General features: G+C 55.2%; 1 protein-coding gene across 2 annotated transcripts in view; it reads right to left on the minus strand.

The window, feature by feature from the left end:
• Nucleotides 1–19070, minus strand: part of TAFA5 (TAFA chemokine like family member 5) — a 251054-nt gene that overhangs the window by 42824 nt on the left and 189160 nt on the right. The gene's annotated exons all lie outside the window — the stretch shown is intronic.

Consider the following 19070-nt stretch of genomic DNA (forward strand, 5'->3'; position numbering starts at 1 on the left):
CAGCAGCCCCTGGCCCCCATCTGCAGACGCCCGGCGGACCCCTGGGGCTGGCCCAGCAGCAGCCATGTCAAGGCTCCAAGGTGAAAGGATGTGACCAGCCATGACAAGGCTCCAAGAGGAAAGGAAGAGTCTTGTCATGACCCCTGGACAGGGCAGGGGGCAGGGGAGGGCCCGGCGGATGGGGGCACTGGCCCCCCACCAGCACAAGGACTCTGACGCCCACATCAACTCCTTCCATGCCACAGAGATTTGCATTTTCTCTCTTCCCTGGAAAGCCACCCCATTTTGTGGCTGTAGGGTTAGGCAGACTGGAGATTACTCTCTACCAGAAAGCCTGAGAAACAAGGACTTCATGGCAGAGTAAAAGCTGATATTGTATTAACATAACCTTCGCTGCAGGAATCTCAAAAGAACGATTAGTCATTTCTGAAACTGGGGAAAAATAGGTCCTTCCTAATGCACACGTAATTACTTTTATATAAACTGGACCTACAAACAGGGGCTGCCATCCTGCTGAAAAACATAGGCATGCAGATCAGACACCAAACACCTGCCAGGCAGTATTTTGGTTCAAGGTTAAGTTATAAACATGTACCTTTATATACACAGGATTCTATACCAACCTTAACCCCATGGCTGGAGATCAGGGAGAACTTTGCATCTTACACGAAAAAGAAGTTTGAAAGTTTGGGTCCAAGGCTCTAGGAGAATAGATGAAGCTGTCACATATTCCCACTGCACTCGCTGGTGAACGCCACGCACCCCACGCTACGTGCAAGGTGGTTGGACTGCACGTGGCTCGCTTCGTGCCAGTGCTGGGAGAGCCAGGGTTGGCCTTCTCCGCCCCTTCCTCGCCCACTCACAGTTCCTCGGGCTCCTCACTGTTCTGAGCAGAGGCTTGGAACTCATCTTGTTGGATGCGGGCAATTTACCTATGAAGCCCCTTCCTGCTTTCCTTTTGGGTCCCTCCTTCCTGGGGCTCAGTGTTTGATGGGTCCAGCGGCCCCAGGATGCAGAGAATCCAGTGTCTGGGCTGCCTCAGCTGCCAGCCTTGCAGAGCGGGGAAGGACTCTCTGTCACCCACACCAGGCCCAGGCTGCACAGACACCCAGGCCCAGGGCAAGACTGGCCCCCATGGCCCCCAGCCCCCACCTCCTGTCTGAAGCCCCGGTCCCTCTCACGACGCTCCAGAACCCTTGACTTCCTCTTCTCTCCTGGGTTTTCTCTTCCACGTCACCTCTTTTCCTTTTTTTAAATAAAGCACAGGACCCTCAATTTGCATAAACCAGAACTGTAGTTCCCCAGGATACTTGTTTACTTGAAAACTTGAAAAAGTTTCGGAGATTCCTCACCACAGGAGGGAAACGACTACTATCTAAACCGTTCTGCAAATGCACATGTGTGCACGCATGTGTGCTAACACACGGTCCTCCCGACACGCGGCCGGCTGGCTTCATGGCTATGCAAACAGACGGCTGCGCACGGCCCCAGGTGCAGGAGGGCCACCGCTTGGACAATGCTCTGCAGTTCCCATGTCTTGAAATTCTGAATAATTTTTAATAAGGGCCCTGCATTTCATTTTGCACAGGGCCAGCCAATTATGCCTCTGGCCTGCAGGCAGTGGCTGTCCCTGTAGGAGCAGTGGGCAGCAGAGGACAGGGTCCTGAGGGACAGCTCACTCCTCAACCCACGGGGGTGCGGGCCCTGGGGTCATCGCAGGGGAGGCAGGTCTGGGAGGTCTGGAATCTGTCATGTGTCTTCCCAGGGCCTCTTTTCTTGTCTGTTCCTTATTCCTGCAGAAAGCTGCCAGCAGCGGCGTCTCCCATCCTGGATGCATAGTTTTGGGTGACAGTAAATATGGTAGAAAAATCTCAGACACCCATGAACACGAACCTTAAACCCACGAGGAAGCTACAGGATGAAACACACACGCCCCAATAGCAGAAATCCCTTTGCAATGCCTGGGAAAAGAGCTGGACAAATTACAGTAAGCATTGTGTGTGTGTGCGCGTGCGTGTGTGTGTGTGTGTGTGTGTGTGTGTTGATCTGGTACCAACACTGAAGGACATGAAAGGAAGAGGCTCCGGTGTGGCTTAAAAGAAATCCCCATGTGTGCTCCCATCCATCCCACACCACAGCGCCAGGGTGGCCTTCAGTGCAGCGTGGCTCCTGCTCTCATCCTGAGCTGAACGGGGCCTCAGAAACCCCCTGGGGTTCCCAGTGCCTGTCCTGTTCTGCCCTAATAGCCAGACTGGGCTGTCTCAGGTGAAGTGAGCCCTTCAACTGCAACAGGAAGACGTTTCCGCGTCTGCCTGGGCCAGGTTTGGCCCTCTCTGCAGCACAAGGCAGGACCTGGGCCATCAGGAGTGGGGCTGGCACAGACCAGAAAACCAGGGCAGTGTGGGTGGCATCTGAGGGCAGGTCCTGACCTGCCTGCAGGGCAGGCTGTGAGAGGGTGGACAGGAGGTGGCCTGGACTCAAATCCTTCACTGCCAAGCTCAGCTGGGACCTTGTACCCACCCTGAAGCTCGTGCTCTGGGCTGGGAAGTCCCAGGAGAAGGACGCTGAGGGTGGAGACAGCACAGGCAGAAGCACCCACCTGGCACAGGGCTTGGCTGGCAGCACCCACAGGCTATGTTGCTGGGGCCCTCTCGGTCAGGGTAGGATGGAACCACCAGAGCTCACTGGGACTGTGGGGCTGAGGACAGGGGAGGGATCTGGGGCCATGTGTCAGCCTTCAGTATCCGGGACACATGCATGCTCCAGTGCCAGGCCCCAGCCCACTGTCTCTCTACGGAGAGGACCCTCATCCCTGCCAGCCATGATGTAGTAACATGCAGTGGCACTCAGGGTCAGAAAGAGAAGAAGGAAGGAGGGCAGGGCGCCTGGAGCCTTAGGCTGGTGAAGGGGGCTCCAGCCTCACCTATGCTGTAGCCGTGATGCCTGGCCACACACCACACACATACGTACCCCCCAGACACACGTACACATCACCCACATGTATACACCACACACCACACACATATGTACCCCTCCGACACATGTACACATTACCCACATGTATACACCACACACCACACACATACGTACCCCCCAGACACACATACACATCACCCACATGTATACACCACACACATATGTACCCCCTAGACACACGTACACATCACCCACATGTATACACCACACACCACATGCAGAGGCATGCAGGCACACACACAGGCACACACATGCCCATGTAAACGCACGTTTGCAAACATGTATCTACAGGTGCAGCACGCACATGCACACATATGTGCAAGCACAGAGATATGTATCCTCACATGCACCCACATGTGCACTCTCATGTAAACACGCATGTACATGCATGCAGGTCACTTTGTGGGCTTGCCTGCTCTCAGCATTTGCAGAACAAAGGGACAAGCAGGCAGCAGGCCTGCCCCATCCCTGGGCCTGGCCCTCCCGAGGGCACCAGCGGGCCGGCCCTGAGCACACAACACCTTTTGTTTGCCGGCAGGAGCTGGGCTCACCCACCCCAGCCCACTTCCTGCTGGAGGCGGCCAGAGGCACAGTGCCGGGCCACCATGTCCTGGGGACAAAGGGTCCTTTCAAGCACACATTTCACAACTCTCTTTCACCCGGGCACGGGTGAGGAGGCCTCTCCTCTGGTCCCAATGTTGCAATAGCTCTCAGGGAGGGGAAGGGGCGTCCCTGGGGTTGACAGAGCTTCTGAGATAGGATGAGTGATGGTGACTGAAACCTGGGCTCTGGGCAAACAGACGTCATCGCCCATCCACATGGGCTAACCTGGGGGGGTCCTGAGCACACAACAGGTAAAGGGCACGCTGGGTAAAGGGCACAGGGTCTTATGCATGTTTATGTCCGCAGTGCCTGTCCCCGGGCCGGTAGGAGCAGGTGCTTAGGACGTGGCTGGAGAAGCGAGCCAGGGAGCCCCTGCCTAGGATGGAAAGGGGGCACAGGAGTGCAAATCAGAGGGGGTTTGTCCAGACTGGATCTAGAGTCTCACGGATCTCGAGCCTCTGTAGGACCCCACAGCCCCCGAGACCCAGCCCAGCCAGGCCCTGCGTCAGCAGTGCTCTTTCTCCGGCTGAAAACACTTCTCCAAGGTACCACTCAGCCCCATCTTCCATCCCACACCATGCTCTCCATCACACACACATACGCCATTCACACATGTAGACACAGGCACACACATACACACACCACACACAGCCACATGTCCACACACAAATGCACACACGCACATACACACAAGTCCACTGTGTGCCCTCTTGCAGACTCACTAACTACACATGTGTATCGTCCCTGGGGCCACCTGGCTCCCTGGCAATGAGTCTCCAGGTCTACGGGGGGCTTGGCTCCTTCCACCACTCCAGGTCCCCTCCGTGTGCACATTCAAACTGCCTCCCCAGACAGAGGCCAGCTCCCGCTCCACGGTCCCCCACCCCCTGGGATGATGCAGCTGCTGCACCCAGACCCTTGCCAGTGGCAGCGTAGAAACCTCGGGCTCCAGGAGGGCAGAGTGCAGAGGACGCTGCCCAGTGCAGGCTGGGACTGGGTTCCAGGGGAGGGAGGGAGCCAGGGCAGGGCAGGAGCTGGGCTCTCCTTGAAGTCTCAGAGAGGAGCAGGCCTGGTGACCCTGCAAACAGCATGGGGAGGAAAGGGCTGAGATGTGGGCGGGGCCTGGCTGGCCACAGGACCTCAGCACAGCCTTGTTCAGGCTTCCAATCAGTTTGCTGAAAGTCCAACTTGCCAAAAACGGTTGGGCGACCCTTGAACGGAGTTGAAGTCAGAACAGTGTGGCTGTTTGGGTGACGGGGGCCAAGTCAAAGCAGACTTCAAAGATCCCGTCTACACAAAGGCCTGGGAGGAAAGGGCACTCCAGGAAAGGCAGGCAAGGGTCGTGCTGAACCCCAGCAGGCAAGCAGGGTCCCAGGCAGGCAGCCCACAGCACCTGGGTGGACCAGTGCAGGGCAGGGTGTGCCACGTCCTCAGTGTGGGGACACACTCCAGTGCCCCAGAGAAGAACCCTCCCTAGGAGCTGCCACCCAGCTTCCTCTCATCACGCCTGCACCTACAGCTCTAGACACAGCTGGAGGACGCGGATGCAGGGCGGAGGGAGGGTGGAAGGCCCCTCGAGGCCCGGCTGCAAAGGTCATCTCTGCAGACAGGGGCCTCTACCCTCTGCCCCCATGTCCTCTACTGGATGGAAGCAGCCAGTCCTGAGACACCCACTCGAGCTGTGTGCCGCCTGGGGCACCCACCGATGTGGGGCACATACACATCCATCGTACCAGGCCCTCGGGATGAAGGGCTGCGGGCCTCCCACAGCTGGCAGTGCCTCTAGTCACAGCCAGAGGGCTCTGCCCATCCCCTCCTCCCCAGCCTGAACTTGGGGGACAAGAAGCAGACAACTAAGTGGGGTTCTCAGCCTGAAGTAGAGCTGGGCAGACGGCATGGGAGGAGCTGTACGCTCAAAATCTAGCAGGGTGTGTCTGTTATGTGGGATCGGACATCTGAATTTGTTTGCCATACGGGATCAGACATCTGAACTCGTTTGCTATACGGGATCAGACATCTGAACTCGTTTGCTATACGGGATCGAACATCTGAACTCGTTTGCTATACGGGATCAGACATCTGAACTCGTTTGCTATACGGGATCGAACATCTGAACTCGTTTGCTATACAGGATCGAACATCTGAACTGCTGAAGTGGGACGGCTCTTGCTACTGCGTGTCCTGAGAACCTGAGATGATCTCGGAGCTGCCAGACAAGCTCTCATCCAGCCTGCGGGCGGACGAACCCCGCCCCTGGAGTGCGTGCACACAGGTGCCCACAGGCAAACATGCACACCCACATGTACACTCACATGTACCAAGAAGCAGGTCACAGCGGCACCCCCACCCAAAACCCACCTTCCCGAGGGAGAAGAAACCCAGGCCCATTTCTGCTTCCCTCCTTTCCTACCCAAGGGGCACCCCCAGACCCCAGTCTCCTTAAGACTGTGCTGGCTTTGGTCAAAGGGCTGCTGGTTCCTCAGACCGTCCTTTCATTGAATCAGTCAATGTCCCAGAACAAGTAACTCGTGCCCCAGACAGCTGCCCCTAGGAACACAGGAGGGGGCTGGGGACAGCAGAGGTCACCTTCCAGTTCCAGGGCAGGTGTGCAAGGAAAGGAGCTGGAAGCTAGCGGGTGGGGTGGGCGTCGGCCTATCCACAGACACTAGGCTGTGAGAGCCTCATCTCGCCAGGGACGGCGTACCCGGGTGTGACTAGAGCTCCCAGGGCAGAGCAGGCCGGCAGGGGCTGGGGGAGAGGAAAGGAGAATCTTGGACAGGGAGAAACCCGCTCGGAGAAGTGGAGAAGGACACATCTGTTCCTGCTGAGCACTGTCTGCTTTCTGGGAGCCAGGCCTTCCTCTCCCGCCTCGACAGCCTCTCTGGACCTCAGTCAGTGCTACTGTGACCCCGGGGCCCCGATGAGAGAGGGGCTGTGGCAGACACAGAACCCGGGACCCCAGTGAGACAGGGGCTGCGGCAGACACAGACCCCAGCGTCCCGACGAGACAGGGGCTGCTGCAGACACAGCCCGGGGTTGGGGGATCTGAGGGCCACACTGTATTTGGTGGGAAACTTCTAAGAGCCTTCAACAAAAGAAACCTGTGACACAGGGACACAGTCCGCAGAAGGGGATGACTGTTGTAAAGTGATTTTGTATTCTGCCTTGTTAAAAAAAAAAAAAAAAAAAAACTGAAGCAGCTTACAAATGTCCATTTTTCTGGGGAGAATATGCCCTCTTTTGTGCAGGCCAAGACGCCCACAGGGGAGGGGCCTCTGGGCTCTCCTTTCTTGCCCTGTCACCCGCTCCTGTTTCTAGAGGGTGCAGTGGCCTGGCAGGGGCACTCACAGGCCTTTCTTTGGGCAGGAGGTGCAGGGAGGTCACCCATGCTTGGGAAGGGTGAAGGGTAGTGGCCCCTGCTCCTTGGATCCACCTCGGATGGGGAGCTCGAGCTGGGTGTGACCACACAAGAGACCTCCCATGGCCCTCACCCCCCCACCCCAGAAGCACAGCACATGCCCCTGAGCAGCCCTCGGTGGCTGCCCAGCTGTGAGATGTAAGAGCTGGAGCTGCTCTCTGGGGGCACTGCATCCCGAGGGAGGGAGAGCCCACCGGTGCCTCCTGCAGATGGTCAGTGTGGAGGCACCTCTGACCAGCACTGGGAGGTCCTGGGTCTATCTTTTCTCAGACTTAACACAACCATGGAGGCTGGGAGAACATTTAGCCTTGGCCCTGGCTGTCTTTTATGACATCAGGACTGCAAACCACAGTGAGACATGTGGTGCCTTCCAAGTCTTCTGTGGCCAATCAGAAGCATGCTTGTCTGGGGGATACAGCCTTGGGCCATCGCCTCCTGGGGACAGCGCTCAGTGGCCTAAGAATTCTGGCCACCCACCTTTTCTTCACAGGCTGTTTTCAATGGCAATGTCAGAGTGCAGGTACGTTCTGCGTGATCCGGAGGGACACTTATTTCCAAACGCCGTCCAGGGGGCCCACGTGTGTGAGGTGGGGTGTGTGTGTGTGTGTGTATGGTGTGTGCGTGTACCCATGTGCACGTTCATGCAGACATTCACATCCAGCAAAGGCCCAGCCACTCCCAATACCCCGTGTAAATTCCAACAGGAAGAAGAGGCACGAGCTCGCTGTGTCACTGGTGCAGGCGAGCTGCTCTCCAGGGCTGTGGGTGCTGCACCCAGGGCCACACTCTGCGTGCTTCCCGCCTTCCCGCTCCCCATCTCAGAGCAGTTTATTAGGAGTAAGTGCAGCAGTAAATATGCAGTGAACATTTCTTCTGTTCGCGGTTGCTGCAGTAATTGGATTATTCCCATTTAAAGCCCCGCTTACTCACGCTGCAAGGCAAAGCTTGTCTTCACCCGAAGGAGACATCTTAGGCGAGTTATCAGGAACCCGCTCAAAAAGTGCCTCCCAGGACAGCTCTGGGCTAAACACAAGGTGTGATGACAACAAACAGAGCCACGCGATTATTAAGACGCCTTCATGCGACACATCCTCCAGTATGTGAGAGCTGAGCTCACTGAACGGATCGCGGGGAAATGTATACACACGGCAGGCGGGCCAGCAGGCAGATCGCTCCACCCTGGGGCTTGCTGCCAGTGCCCTGTCACCGAGAAGCATCTGCCCTGCAAAACCCGTGCTGCAACTTTAACTTTTATTGGTTTTGCCGATTTGTTTGTGTTGACTTTGTAAATGGGCCTCAGTTCATTTGGTTTATTACAGTTTTACCACCTGGTGAGGGCTCCCAGCTTCCTGTGTGTTCATAGTCCTGCAACATTGTAATCAGAACAACGGAGGTCAACAGGAGAGTGGATCTTTCCCTTAAAAGGCATTGTCGGCCGGGCACGGTGGCTCACACCTGTAAGTGGATCAAGAGGTCAGGAGATCGAGACCATCCTGGCTAACACAGTAAAACCCCGTCTCTACTAAAAATACACACACACACACAAATTAGCTGGGCGTGGTGGCGGGTGCCTGTAGTCCCAACTACTCGGGAGGCTGGGGCAGAAGAATGGCGTGAACCCAGGAGGCGGAGCTTGCAGTGAGCCCAGATTGCGCCACTGCACTCCAGCCTGGGTGACAGAACGCAGAACGAGACTCCATCTCAAAAAAAAAAAAAAAAAAAAAAAAGGGCATTGTCAGCAGGGTGCAGTGGCTCACACCTGTAATCCCAGCACTTCGGGAGGCCAAGGCAAGTGGATCACCTGAGGTCAGAAGTTCGAGACCAGCCTGGCTAACATGGTGAAACCTCGCCTCTACTAAAAATACAAAAATTAGCTGGGCATGTTGGTGCATCCCAGCTACTCAGGAGGCCAAGACAAGGGAATCACTTGAATCTGGGAAGCAGAGGTTGCAGTGAGCCGAGATCATGCCACTGCACTCCAGCCTGGGGGACAGAGTGGGCCTTGGTCGCAAAAAAAAAAAAAAAAAAAGGCACTGCCACATTACTTAGGTCTGAGGAACATGGCGCTGGTCCCAGTTACCAGGCAGCACTGGGCTGGTCAGTAGAGCAGGAGGCACAGTTGGTGCCTGAGCCTGCTGCAGTGCCAGGATGGAAGGGTCTCTCACAGGTAGGGGCACAGCCCTGGCCATGCACGGGGCCTGTCGAGCCCAGATGGGCTCCACCCCGAGGCTGCGGAAGGGAGCCCAGGAGGCACTTGCTGTAGGGCCAGGAAAGCTCGCAAGACCTCCCTCTGACCCCAGCCAAGGCAGGCATCAGCTCCTCTGGGGTCCCACTGCTGGATCCCGGCCCTGAGACACGGGAGTCCGGATGTAGGCATTTGGAGGAGCACACGGTGTGGGGTGTCTAAAAGATGTAACTTAGTCTCCCTCTGTCCCTTGATCCTGCCTGTTCAGTGGTAAAAGCAGCTCCCTGTTGGGCTTGGGGGATTCTAGCAAACTCTGGCTATCTTAGTCCCTCGGAGGTAAGGGAACCTGCTGGGTCACTGCAGCCTCATGCAGTAATTACATGCTGGTCCCAGGTAACCAAAGCACAGCACCCGACCGAGCACCATTGTCTTCTGGCCTGTAGCTGGGCATCCGGAGGGGCCAGGTCCCCTGCCTCTGTCTCCTGCAACCCAGGGAGGGCCAGGGCGGAGCAGGAGAGAAGGTCTCATAGGGCACTGCGCTAAGCCTGGAGGCTGCTCAGCCCTGACGCTCCCTCTTGGGAGAGCGTTCCTAAGGCCCCCAGGGCCCCAGGAGGCTGGGCTGAAAAGTCTTCCCGCTGCCCGCCTGCCTGGCACTCCTGTCTCCAGGTCCAGAGTCGCTCCCTCCACAGGAGCCGCCGCCCCCCACAGTCACCCTGCTGTGCTCAGGACAGATCCAGCATCCTCTGGTGTGAGAAACCTCCATCAGTTACCAGGCCCTACCTACTGGCACTCCTAGCACATCTTCCTCCCAAGAGACCTCCTCGCCTCTACCCTTTCCATTCCTGGGGTAGAACCAGGGGTCCAGCACCACCCAGCTGGTTCCTGGTGATAGATTGGGAGGCCCACCTTGCTCCCAGGTGTCCCATGCTCATTATAAACCTCAGCATCATCTGGAGACCCACTAAAGCTTCCGGTCACACACACCCCTCCCAGGCCAGGCACCCTCAATCTACATACTCATCCTTGCTCAGCTCCTGGGACGCTCCTATGAACAGGCAGGAGCCTCTGCTCAAGACGACGCCTGCAGAATGTGCCCCACTCAGGTCACCCCTATTCCTTTTCATCCTTCCCATCATGTTAAGTCCATCCAGCTCAGTCCATCCACCTTCCATTGTCCATCCACACCACCATCCACCATCCACTATCCCATCATTCCACCATTCTTGTCCTGTCATTATTGTCACCATCATCACCACCATCATCACTACCATCACTATCACCACCATCATCACTACCATCCCTTTATCATCATCCTGGTGTATCCGCCAGCCACCACCATCCCTTTATCTTCATCACTACCCTCCTGGCCACCACCATCGCATGCGCATCATTGCCAGCCACCACCATTATCATCACCATTACCATCATCACCACCACCGTCATCATCACCATCATTATCACCATCATCCGCCACCCCACTATCCATCATCCACTACCATCCACCATCCATATCCATCCACCACCACCATTATCCTTCGCCATCCACCACCATCCACCATCCATCCACTATCATCCATCCACCATCTATCCATCCACTACCATCACTATCATTCTTTATCCATCCTTTCCCACCATCCACCACCATTATCCTCACCATCATCATCACACCATCATGCTCACCATCTTCACCATCACATCAACATGGCCATCATCACCATCATCATCCTCACCATCATACATCATCACCACCACTAGCATCATCATATTATCACCATCATCCATCGTTAATTGCCATCACCATCATCGTAGCCACCGCCAGTGTCACTCCACCATCACCACCATCACCACTACCATCTCATCATCATCACCATCATTTTCATTATCACTGTGATTACCATCATCCACGTTGCCATAAATTACAAACCATGATCGTCCACCATCCATCCATTATCCACTATCCATTATCCATTATCATTATCATCCACCATTCCATCCATCCCTTTTCCTTACTGTCTTCCATCCACCATCCATCCACCACCACCATCCCTCCACATCCTGTCCATTATCCACCATCATACTACCACCACCACCACCATCATCACCGCCACGATTATCATTGTCACCACCAGCATCAACATCATCATCATCACCATCATCATCACCATCACCAACATCACCATCATCATAATTATCACTACCCCCAACCTCACCCTCATTTTCCTCATCCTTGTTATCATTACCATCACCCTAATCACACCATGACAGCGACCACCACCACCATCATCATTATCATCATCACCATCATCATCACCATTTCCATCTTCAGCAGCTACCTGGAGTGACTCCTTCCTGTGCCATACACATGGCGGCCCTCATTTCTATGGCAATTCCAGGTGAAGGCTCTCATCCTTAGCTCATTTCAGGTATGAGGATGCTGCGGTTCAGAGAGGGATAATGAATCAAGCCCTAACAGGGCCCTGGTGGCCTGTCTTCATTTTTATTCCAGTCCAGGTTCCTCTCTTCTTGGATATTCCCCAGTGAATTACAGCTCAGAACTTCCATCCCTGTGCCCACAGAACATGTGCCTGGCACGCCATCTTCCCCATCCCTTCAGGGAAGCGCTTTTGTCCCTGGTTTCTCACCTAACCCAAGCAGCAGGGGAGCTAGCATGCTACCATTGGGGTTCCAATACGGAGTCTTGGCTTTCCTGGGCCCAGGGAGTGCTCCTCTGGGCTCCTGGCCAAGGACTCAGTGTCTACCATTATCTACCCTGAGCTCAGTTCCCATCTTCTCCCAGGCAAAGCAGCTGTTCACCCAGCCACACACTCTCCTGCTGGCACAGCATAGGGTCCAAGGAGAACCTAGACTTGGAGGGAATCTTCCCCTGCGGGGCATCCCTTGTGGACAAAGCAGGGAGAGGCCACACATCACATGTGCCATCAAGCAAGTAGAAGACCTGAGCATAATTTCAAATCCATTCCCAAGAACGCAGGCACAGGAGCCTGCATTCATTAACAACTTTCAGCCACTTTAGAGGACAGCTCTTAACCAGGAAGACTCACAGCTGTGGCTGCACAAAGCCCACCCCTGGTTTTCTCCTGTGAGCAGAGGATTCTGTCTGGCCTCCTTGGACACCAATACCTGCGCAAGTGCAGGAGGCAGAGCCCCATCTCAGGGGCTTTCCCCAAGCCCTGCAGTAAATATGTTGCCATGGGAGGGGCCACACATAGTGGGGGCCTTCACTCCAGACCTTCTGCCTATGCTGAGCTGAGCTGAGCTGAGCTGCCCCGTGTCTTCCGCAGCCTGTGGGGACGACGGCTCTCTCCTCCCGCTCAGCTCACTTTGCTCCTCCACCAGAGGCCCCTCTTCCTACCCTAGCCCATTCTGGGGCTGTCAGGCTAGTGGACCAAACACTCGTATGAGGGTTGTGAGGTCACGCTCTAGGGCAAGATTGAAGTCGTGAGTGGGGCTGTGAGGCAGGAGACTGGGTTCCAGGCTGGAACCTGCCACCCCTGTCCCTGGTCCTCACTGGCTTCTGAATCCAGCACCCACTCTCCTTCCCCAGTGGACCCTGCAGAAGGCACTCTGGCCTGATCCTTACCACACGAGGCTGCTATATGAGGGTCCCGAAGCTCCCGCCCTGGCCTCATGTGTCCCAAATGATGCTGGACAGTGAGCCCACATCCCTGCAGTGGGGACAGGAGCCTCAGCCTGACCCTGGAAGGGGGGTGGGGCGAGGCAGTGATGTTCTGGTCCTCCTCCTGGCCACTGCTGTGCCCATGGGATGGGAGCTGCCCACTCAGTGCCCAGACCCCAAGGCAAGGCTCTAAGGCTGGCTGCACGTGGGAGAGGCAGCCCCTCGAGTCGACCGTGGGCACATTCAACCTGGGCACCTAGTGCACCGGGCAGATGCTGGGGTGGGATGCGGGGCAAACACCTGCTTGGATCCCGGAACAGAGGGGGCACTTGACACACAATGAGGAATGACCGGCCCACAAAGGGACCAGCGACGCATTCCCAATTGTCACCAAACCCAACTTCTAAGAGACTGGCCACATACTCAGAAGTCCTCCATCCCTGAGAACGTGGGCATCCACACCTCCCATCCTGGAGCCTCAATTCCGGAGGCTCTATGCCTCTCCCGTTCCCCAGGCATTCTGCCCTGAGCCTGGCCAGACCTCCCACCACCACGGCAGGCCCGGGCCACCTCCCTTGGTCTCTCAGCTTGGCGGACCCTCTCTGCAGCCCTGAGGACACAGGTGGCATCACCCTGTTTCTGATGACCAGGCAGAAGACTACAGAAATAACGAGGACTTCTCAAAATGATGCAGCCAGCCAGTGAGGGCAGAGACAGGGTCCGACTTTAGGTGGCCACCTCCTGAGCCCCATGCCCCACACCCAGGCCTCTGTGCCCCCACAGGGACAGATGGCATTTGGGACTAGAAGACCACCCCGGTGTCTCCTGCACACTGACATGGATGGAAGTTGCTAGGACCAGGCCAGCTCTCAAGCAAGGGTAAGCTACGTGCGGGCAGGAGCCTCGGGTCCTGCAGAACCAGTGCCAGGGACCCGGTTCCCAGCTGCTCAGCGCAGGCCGCTGCTGTCTCAGCCCCAGAACTGGAGAGACCCCCACAAGGCCACTGCAGGGTTTCTCAGCCAGGGTGATTGCTCCCAAGTCTTCCTAACTGTGTGAAGCAGGAAGCGCTGAGAGCCAGGACTGACCCCACAAGCTTTAGGGCCTCAGAGAGTCTGAATTCGCTCTGTTCAAAGGCCACGCCTAGCTTCCAGGCTTCTCACCTAGAAACGTCACCATCTGGAGAAAAAGGTAAAGTGAGGTCCAATGAGGAGGATAAAGGGAAGGGAAGGAACGGACACTCTGGTGCCCTTGCAATTTATAGGCAAGGTGCATTTATGACCCCATTAACTGCTCATAGCCCCGCTTCAGGGAGCTGGCCCTCGCCGCCTTGGGTAGACAGGAATACTGAGGTTTGGAAAAGTTACATGACTTGTCCAACGTGGTCTAGCAAGTAAGGGCAAAGCTGAGATTAATTTACAAAAGGAGGGTTACCATCTGATCCAGCAATCCCACTACTGGGTATCTACCCAGAGGAAAAGAAGTCATTATTTGAAAAAGATACACACACAGGTGTAGCAGCACAATTCACAACTGCAAAATCGTGGAACCAGCCCAAATGACCATCAATCAACAAGCGGATCAAGAAACTGTGATATATATATGACAGAATACTACACAGCCATAAAAAGGAATGAATTAGCAGCATTTGCAATAACCTGGATGAAACTGGAGATTATTATTCTAACTGAAGTAACTCAGGAATGGAAAACCAAACATTGCATGTTCTCACTGATATGTGAGAGCTAAGCTATGAGGATGCAAAGGTACAAGCATAACACAATGGACTTTGGGGCCTTGCGGGGAAGAGTGGGAGGGGGCGAGGGATGAAAAGCAACATACATAGTGGAGTGTACACTGCTCAGGTGATGGGTGCACCAGCATCTCACAAATCACCACTAAAGAACTTACTCATGTAACCAAATACCCCCTGTGCCCCAATAACTTATGGAAAAATAAAATTTAAAATTTTTAAAAAGGAGGGTGAGGTGAGACCTTTGATCTCCCTAAGACGGGAGCTCCCTCCTCCTATCCTAGGGCCTTTACGTGGCTGTGCCGTGCTGGTAAGAAGCTGGGGTGACGCAGGCCAGCTCTGTGCACACACAACCTGCATCTCATGTAGCAGAGGGTTTGGACTCACAGGAGGCTGTGCAGGGGCAAACTCCATTCCATCCTCATTTCCTGGCTGAGAGATTTTGAAGGCAGCAACGGTGGCAAAAGTGGTATGAAGGTGATGGCTTTGAGGGTGAAGGGGTGTCAGACCCTGGCCATCAGCTGCCTGGACACCTGCAGGGACCCTTCAGGGTTTCCCCTCTCCGGGACCTAGCTCTGCAGTTGAGGGGAGCTCCACCCTCCAATGGGAGCCCAGGTGGCTGCCACCCATTCACTCCGGAGATGCCCTGCAGGCCAAAGGGGAAGTGCTGGCATCTGAAACCCCAGACCTTCACCTCCTGTCCCTGGGCAGGGCACTCAGGGGCCCCTCAAAGTTCCTGAGGAAAGGAGGGAGGGAGGAAAGGAGTGAGAAAAAGAGGGAAGGATGGAGGGAGGATACGAAGGGACAGGAAAGCACCTGCTACATCTGGCCAGAAAGGTCATAAATGCAGAGTGCTGAGAAATGGGCAAAGCCACAGTGTCTGCAGAGCTGAGGTCTGCAGACCTCACCCGAGGCCCGGGTGACTGGCACAGTCTCCTTCCTCCCCAGCCTCGGTGTGGGTGTGCAGGGGTCTGAGGGTGGGCAGCCTGAGCCACTTCTCTCATGGCACCAGCCCATCAAGCCCCTAGACCAGGATGTACAGCTCTGATTTCAGATGCCTTTCAATTCTACTGATCAGAGGTCTGGGGCAGGTGGGGTTGAGGGTCTGAGTGGACCCCAGTTGACCCAGCTCATTGAAGTCCCAAACAGCCTATGTGCTCTCGAGCATGGACCCTCTCCGTCCTGTTAGGGTGGGAGAAGGGCCACATCCAGGAGCCCCGCTGGGAGCCTCGTCCCCTTGCCAGGCAGGCTGAGGACAAATGCAGTTATGAGCGTCTGACTGTGCAGGAGGGGTGGGGGGAGCCCGGGCACCTGGCCTCCAGCTGATGCCACAGGGGAGGGTGGACAGCTCCACATCCACTGACCCTAGCCCAGCCCGCCAGCCAAGCCCACCTCCCCCAGTGCTGTGAGGACACTGTGATGGGAGCCAGGCCACCAGGGAAGAGTCTGCAAGGCAGGGCGGCATGCAGGGAGCACTCCCTTGCCGTATCCCTCATCCCGGAGGGACCGCCTCCTAGGGGCAGCAAGGACCTTGCTAGTAACTGAGGGAAGCACCCAGCCAGGCTCGGAGACACTTACATCAACCGGGGACAGGAAAGAGGGCAGCACAAGGAAGGCCCAAGGCTGTGGCCCCCGTCATCTGTGACGCCAATGACACCAGCCCATCAACCCACTCTTTCCTATACAGTCTGGGCCTCAGTCCCATGAGAGCACAGCTGGGCTGGCCCAGGGAGCTGGGGTGAGTGGGTGGGGAAAGGTCAGTCTGTCCACCCGAGGGGCTACACGGGTGACCCAGGACCCCACATCGAGAGCCAGTGAATGATATCGGTTCAGACTCAGTGAAGCAGTAGGGCCAGGAGACTGAGCAACATCTCATGTCACCGCTTTGTCTCCACCCGGGGGACTTGCTCTCAAGTCTCCACACGTTCCTCAGGCATTGGAACCCGGCCCTGTGCTTCTGGTCCTGGGTCTGAGGGTGCAGGCTGGCCTTTTCTGGGGTGAACGTGGGTCCCAAGTCAGGGAATCACTAAATCCCTCCCCGAACTCAGACCCTGAAGACAAGCAGGCCAGGCAGACGGGGGATCTCCAGATGTGGACCCAAGAGGTGGGGTTTGCAGGTGGGTGAGAAGCACCCCATCTCCAGGGCGGGGGTCAGACCTGGTGACTTGTCAGTGTCCACCTGCTCCACATTCCCCCCTGCATATGGTGTGCAGAGGCAGAGGAAGGTTTCCACGCAGTTTTGAAAACCGCGCCTCCCTAACCGCTCTAGCCATCCAGCACATTTGCAGCTGTAGACTTCCGTGAGTACCGGGTCCTCCTGGGAGGCAGGTGCAGAGGCTGGGGGGACCCACACCGAGGACACACACGGGCCATTTCATGTTGTGCTTAGCAGTTAAGCTGCGGCACATCAACAAAGGTTTTCTCTTTTTTTTTTTTGAGACAGAGTCTTGCTCTGTCACCCAGGCTGGAGGGCAGTGGTGCAATTCTGGCTCACTGCAACCTCCGCCTGCCAGGTTCAAGTGATTCTCCTGCCTCAGCCTCCGGAGTAGCTAGGATTACAGGCATGCACTACCATGCCTGGCTAATTTTTTGTATTTTTAGTAGAGACGGGGTTTCACTATGTTGGTCAGGCTAGTCTCGACCGCCTGACCTCAGGTGATCCGCCCGCCTTGGCCTCCCAGTGTGCTGAGATTACAGGTGTGAGTCACTGTGCCCGGCCCTCTTTTTCTGTTAAATCAGGATGCACTGTCTCTCAGAAACTGGGAAGTCAAGACTGTCTTCTCTGCTAAGAAAGACGCTTACTTAGAAATGGACCCAAGGAGGAGCTGGGCAGGGAGAGCCACCGTCCCCAGAGCAGCCATGGGGAGCTAAGAGGCCTGAAGACCTGGTCCTCACGGGGCAGAGGGGCCAAGACAGGGCCAAGGCCTTGGGGTGCATGAGGCTGACACAAGACAAGGTTCCAGGAAAACACTGAGAAAAGGGCAGCACGTTCCAGTCCTTGCTATTCAATGCTGATCTGTTAATCACTCAAGAAAAGAAAAATCTGCAAAACCCAGATTACATCTTAAAATTAGATAAAATTTTCTTTCTACAACTTCTAGACAGCATAATTTAGTGGGAACAGTCTTGATAATTATTTTTTCTTTAAATAGTTACGGTAGAATGTATTAATTTTCAAGATGGCTCTCTGATTAGAGTGATTCATTAGCTCCGGGAACTGTCCCCACCACGCTCAAGAATGGAAACGCCTCCCTTTATGATGAGTGCAGCAGACCACACCATGCAAAGCACTCCAAGTCTAGGTCATCAAATTAGATGAGAGAGAGGGAAAAAAAAACCCCAAAACACACAAAAAAACAAATAAAAAAGCCCAACTGTAATGAGCTACCTGTTTCATTATTTCATTAAGATTAAGACATGTAAGTGGAAGGAAAAAAAAGCACTCTAATCATGTTCCTCAGGCACATTCCTATGAATTGACAGAAGCTATTTAACAGAGAAGACAGGAGAGGCAGCCGCAGTTTTTAATTTTAATGCACAAAAAGGAAAGCGTCTCCTGTCTGGTTCTAGGAGGCCCCAGGGGCTAAGCGCTGGTGGAGTGGCACTCAGGGAGCCTGGGGCAGCCCAGGGAAGGTGGGTCGTGGTATGTGGGGGCAGCTACATGTTCCCCCCTCAGAGATGGGGCACTCCTTCACTTAGGAGGTGACCTGAGGCCAGCAGAGCGTGTATGGAGCTGGGTGCTGTTGGCTGTGGGTCCATCACTGGGAGTGAGGAGGGGCAAGTTCCCAGGGATGGTCCTGTTTACAAGTGGACTGTCACTGCCTCGAGAGGAGGTGCTGGCCATAGCAAAATGAACATGGAGGCTGAGAACTCTGACTGCCTTCTCAGGGAACCCAGTACCCTCACTAGGACCTGGACCCATCAAGGCTCACAGGAGGCTTCACAGCTAGGCTCAGGAAATATTTAGACATCCCCCATCCATCCATCCACAGACATCCCCCGATCCCCGCCACCAATCCATCCATCTATCCACCCACCCACTTATCTACCCATTCAAACATCCATTACCATCCATGCACCATCCGCCATCCATCCATCACCCACTAATCCATCCATCTACCTGTCCATCATCCATTCATCCACCCACCCATCAACCTATCCATCTATCTATCCACTCAATCACCATCCACCATCCGCCACCCACCCATCCTCCCATTCATCAATCCACTCATCCATCACCCACCCTCCACCAATCCATCCATCCATCCACCTATCTATCCAGCTATCCATTCAAACATCCATCCATCATCACCATCTATCCATCCATCCATTCATCAATCCATTCAAACATCCATCCATCATCGACCATCTATCCATCCATCCATTCATCAATCCATTCATCCATCCATCCACCCACTACCCATCTATCTATTCAAAAATCGATTAGAAATCCATCCATCCAAGCTTCCATCAACCTATCCACTTTCTGTCAATCTATCCA

This window comes from Papio anubis, chromosome 16 (assembly GCF_008728515.1).
Source record: "Papio anubis isolate 15944 chromosome 16, Panubis1.0, whole genome shotgun sequence".
Taxonomy (NCBI): Eukaryota; Metazoa; Chordata; class Mammalia; order Primates; family Cercopithecidae; genus Papio; species Papio anubis.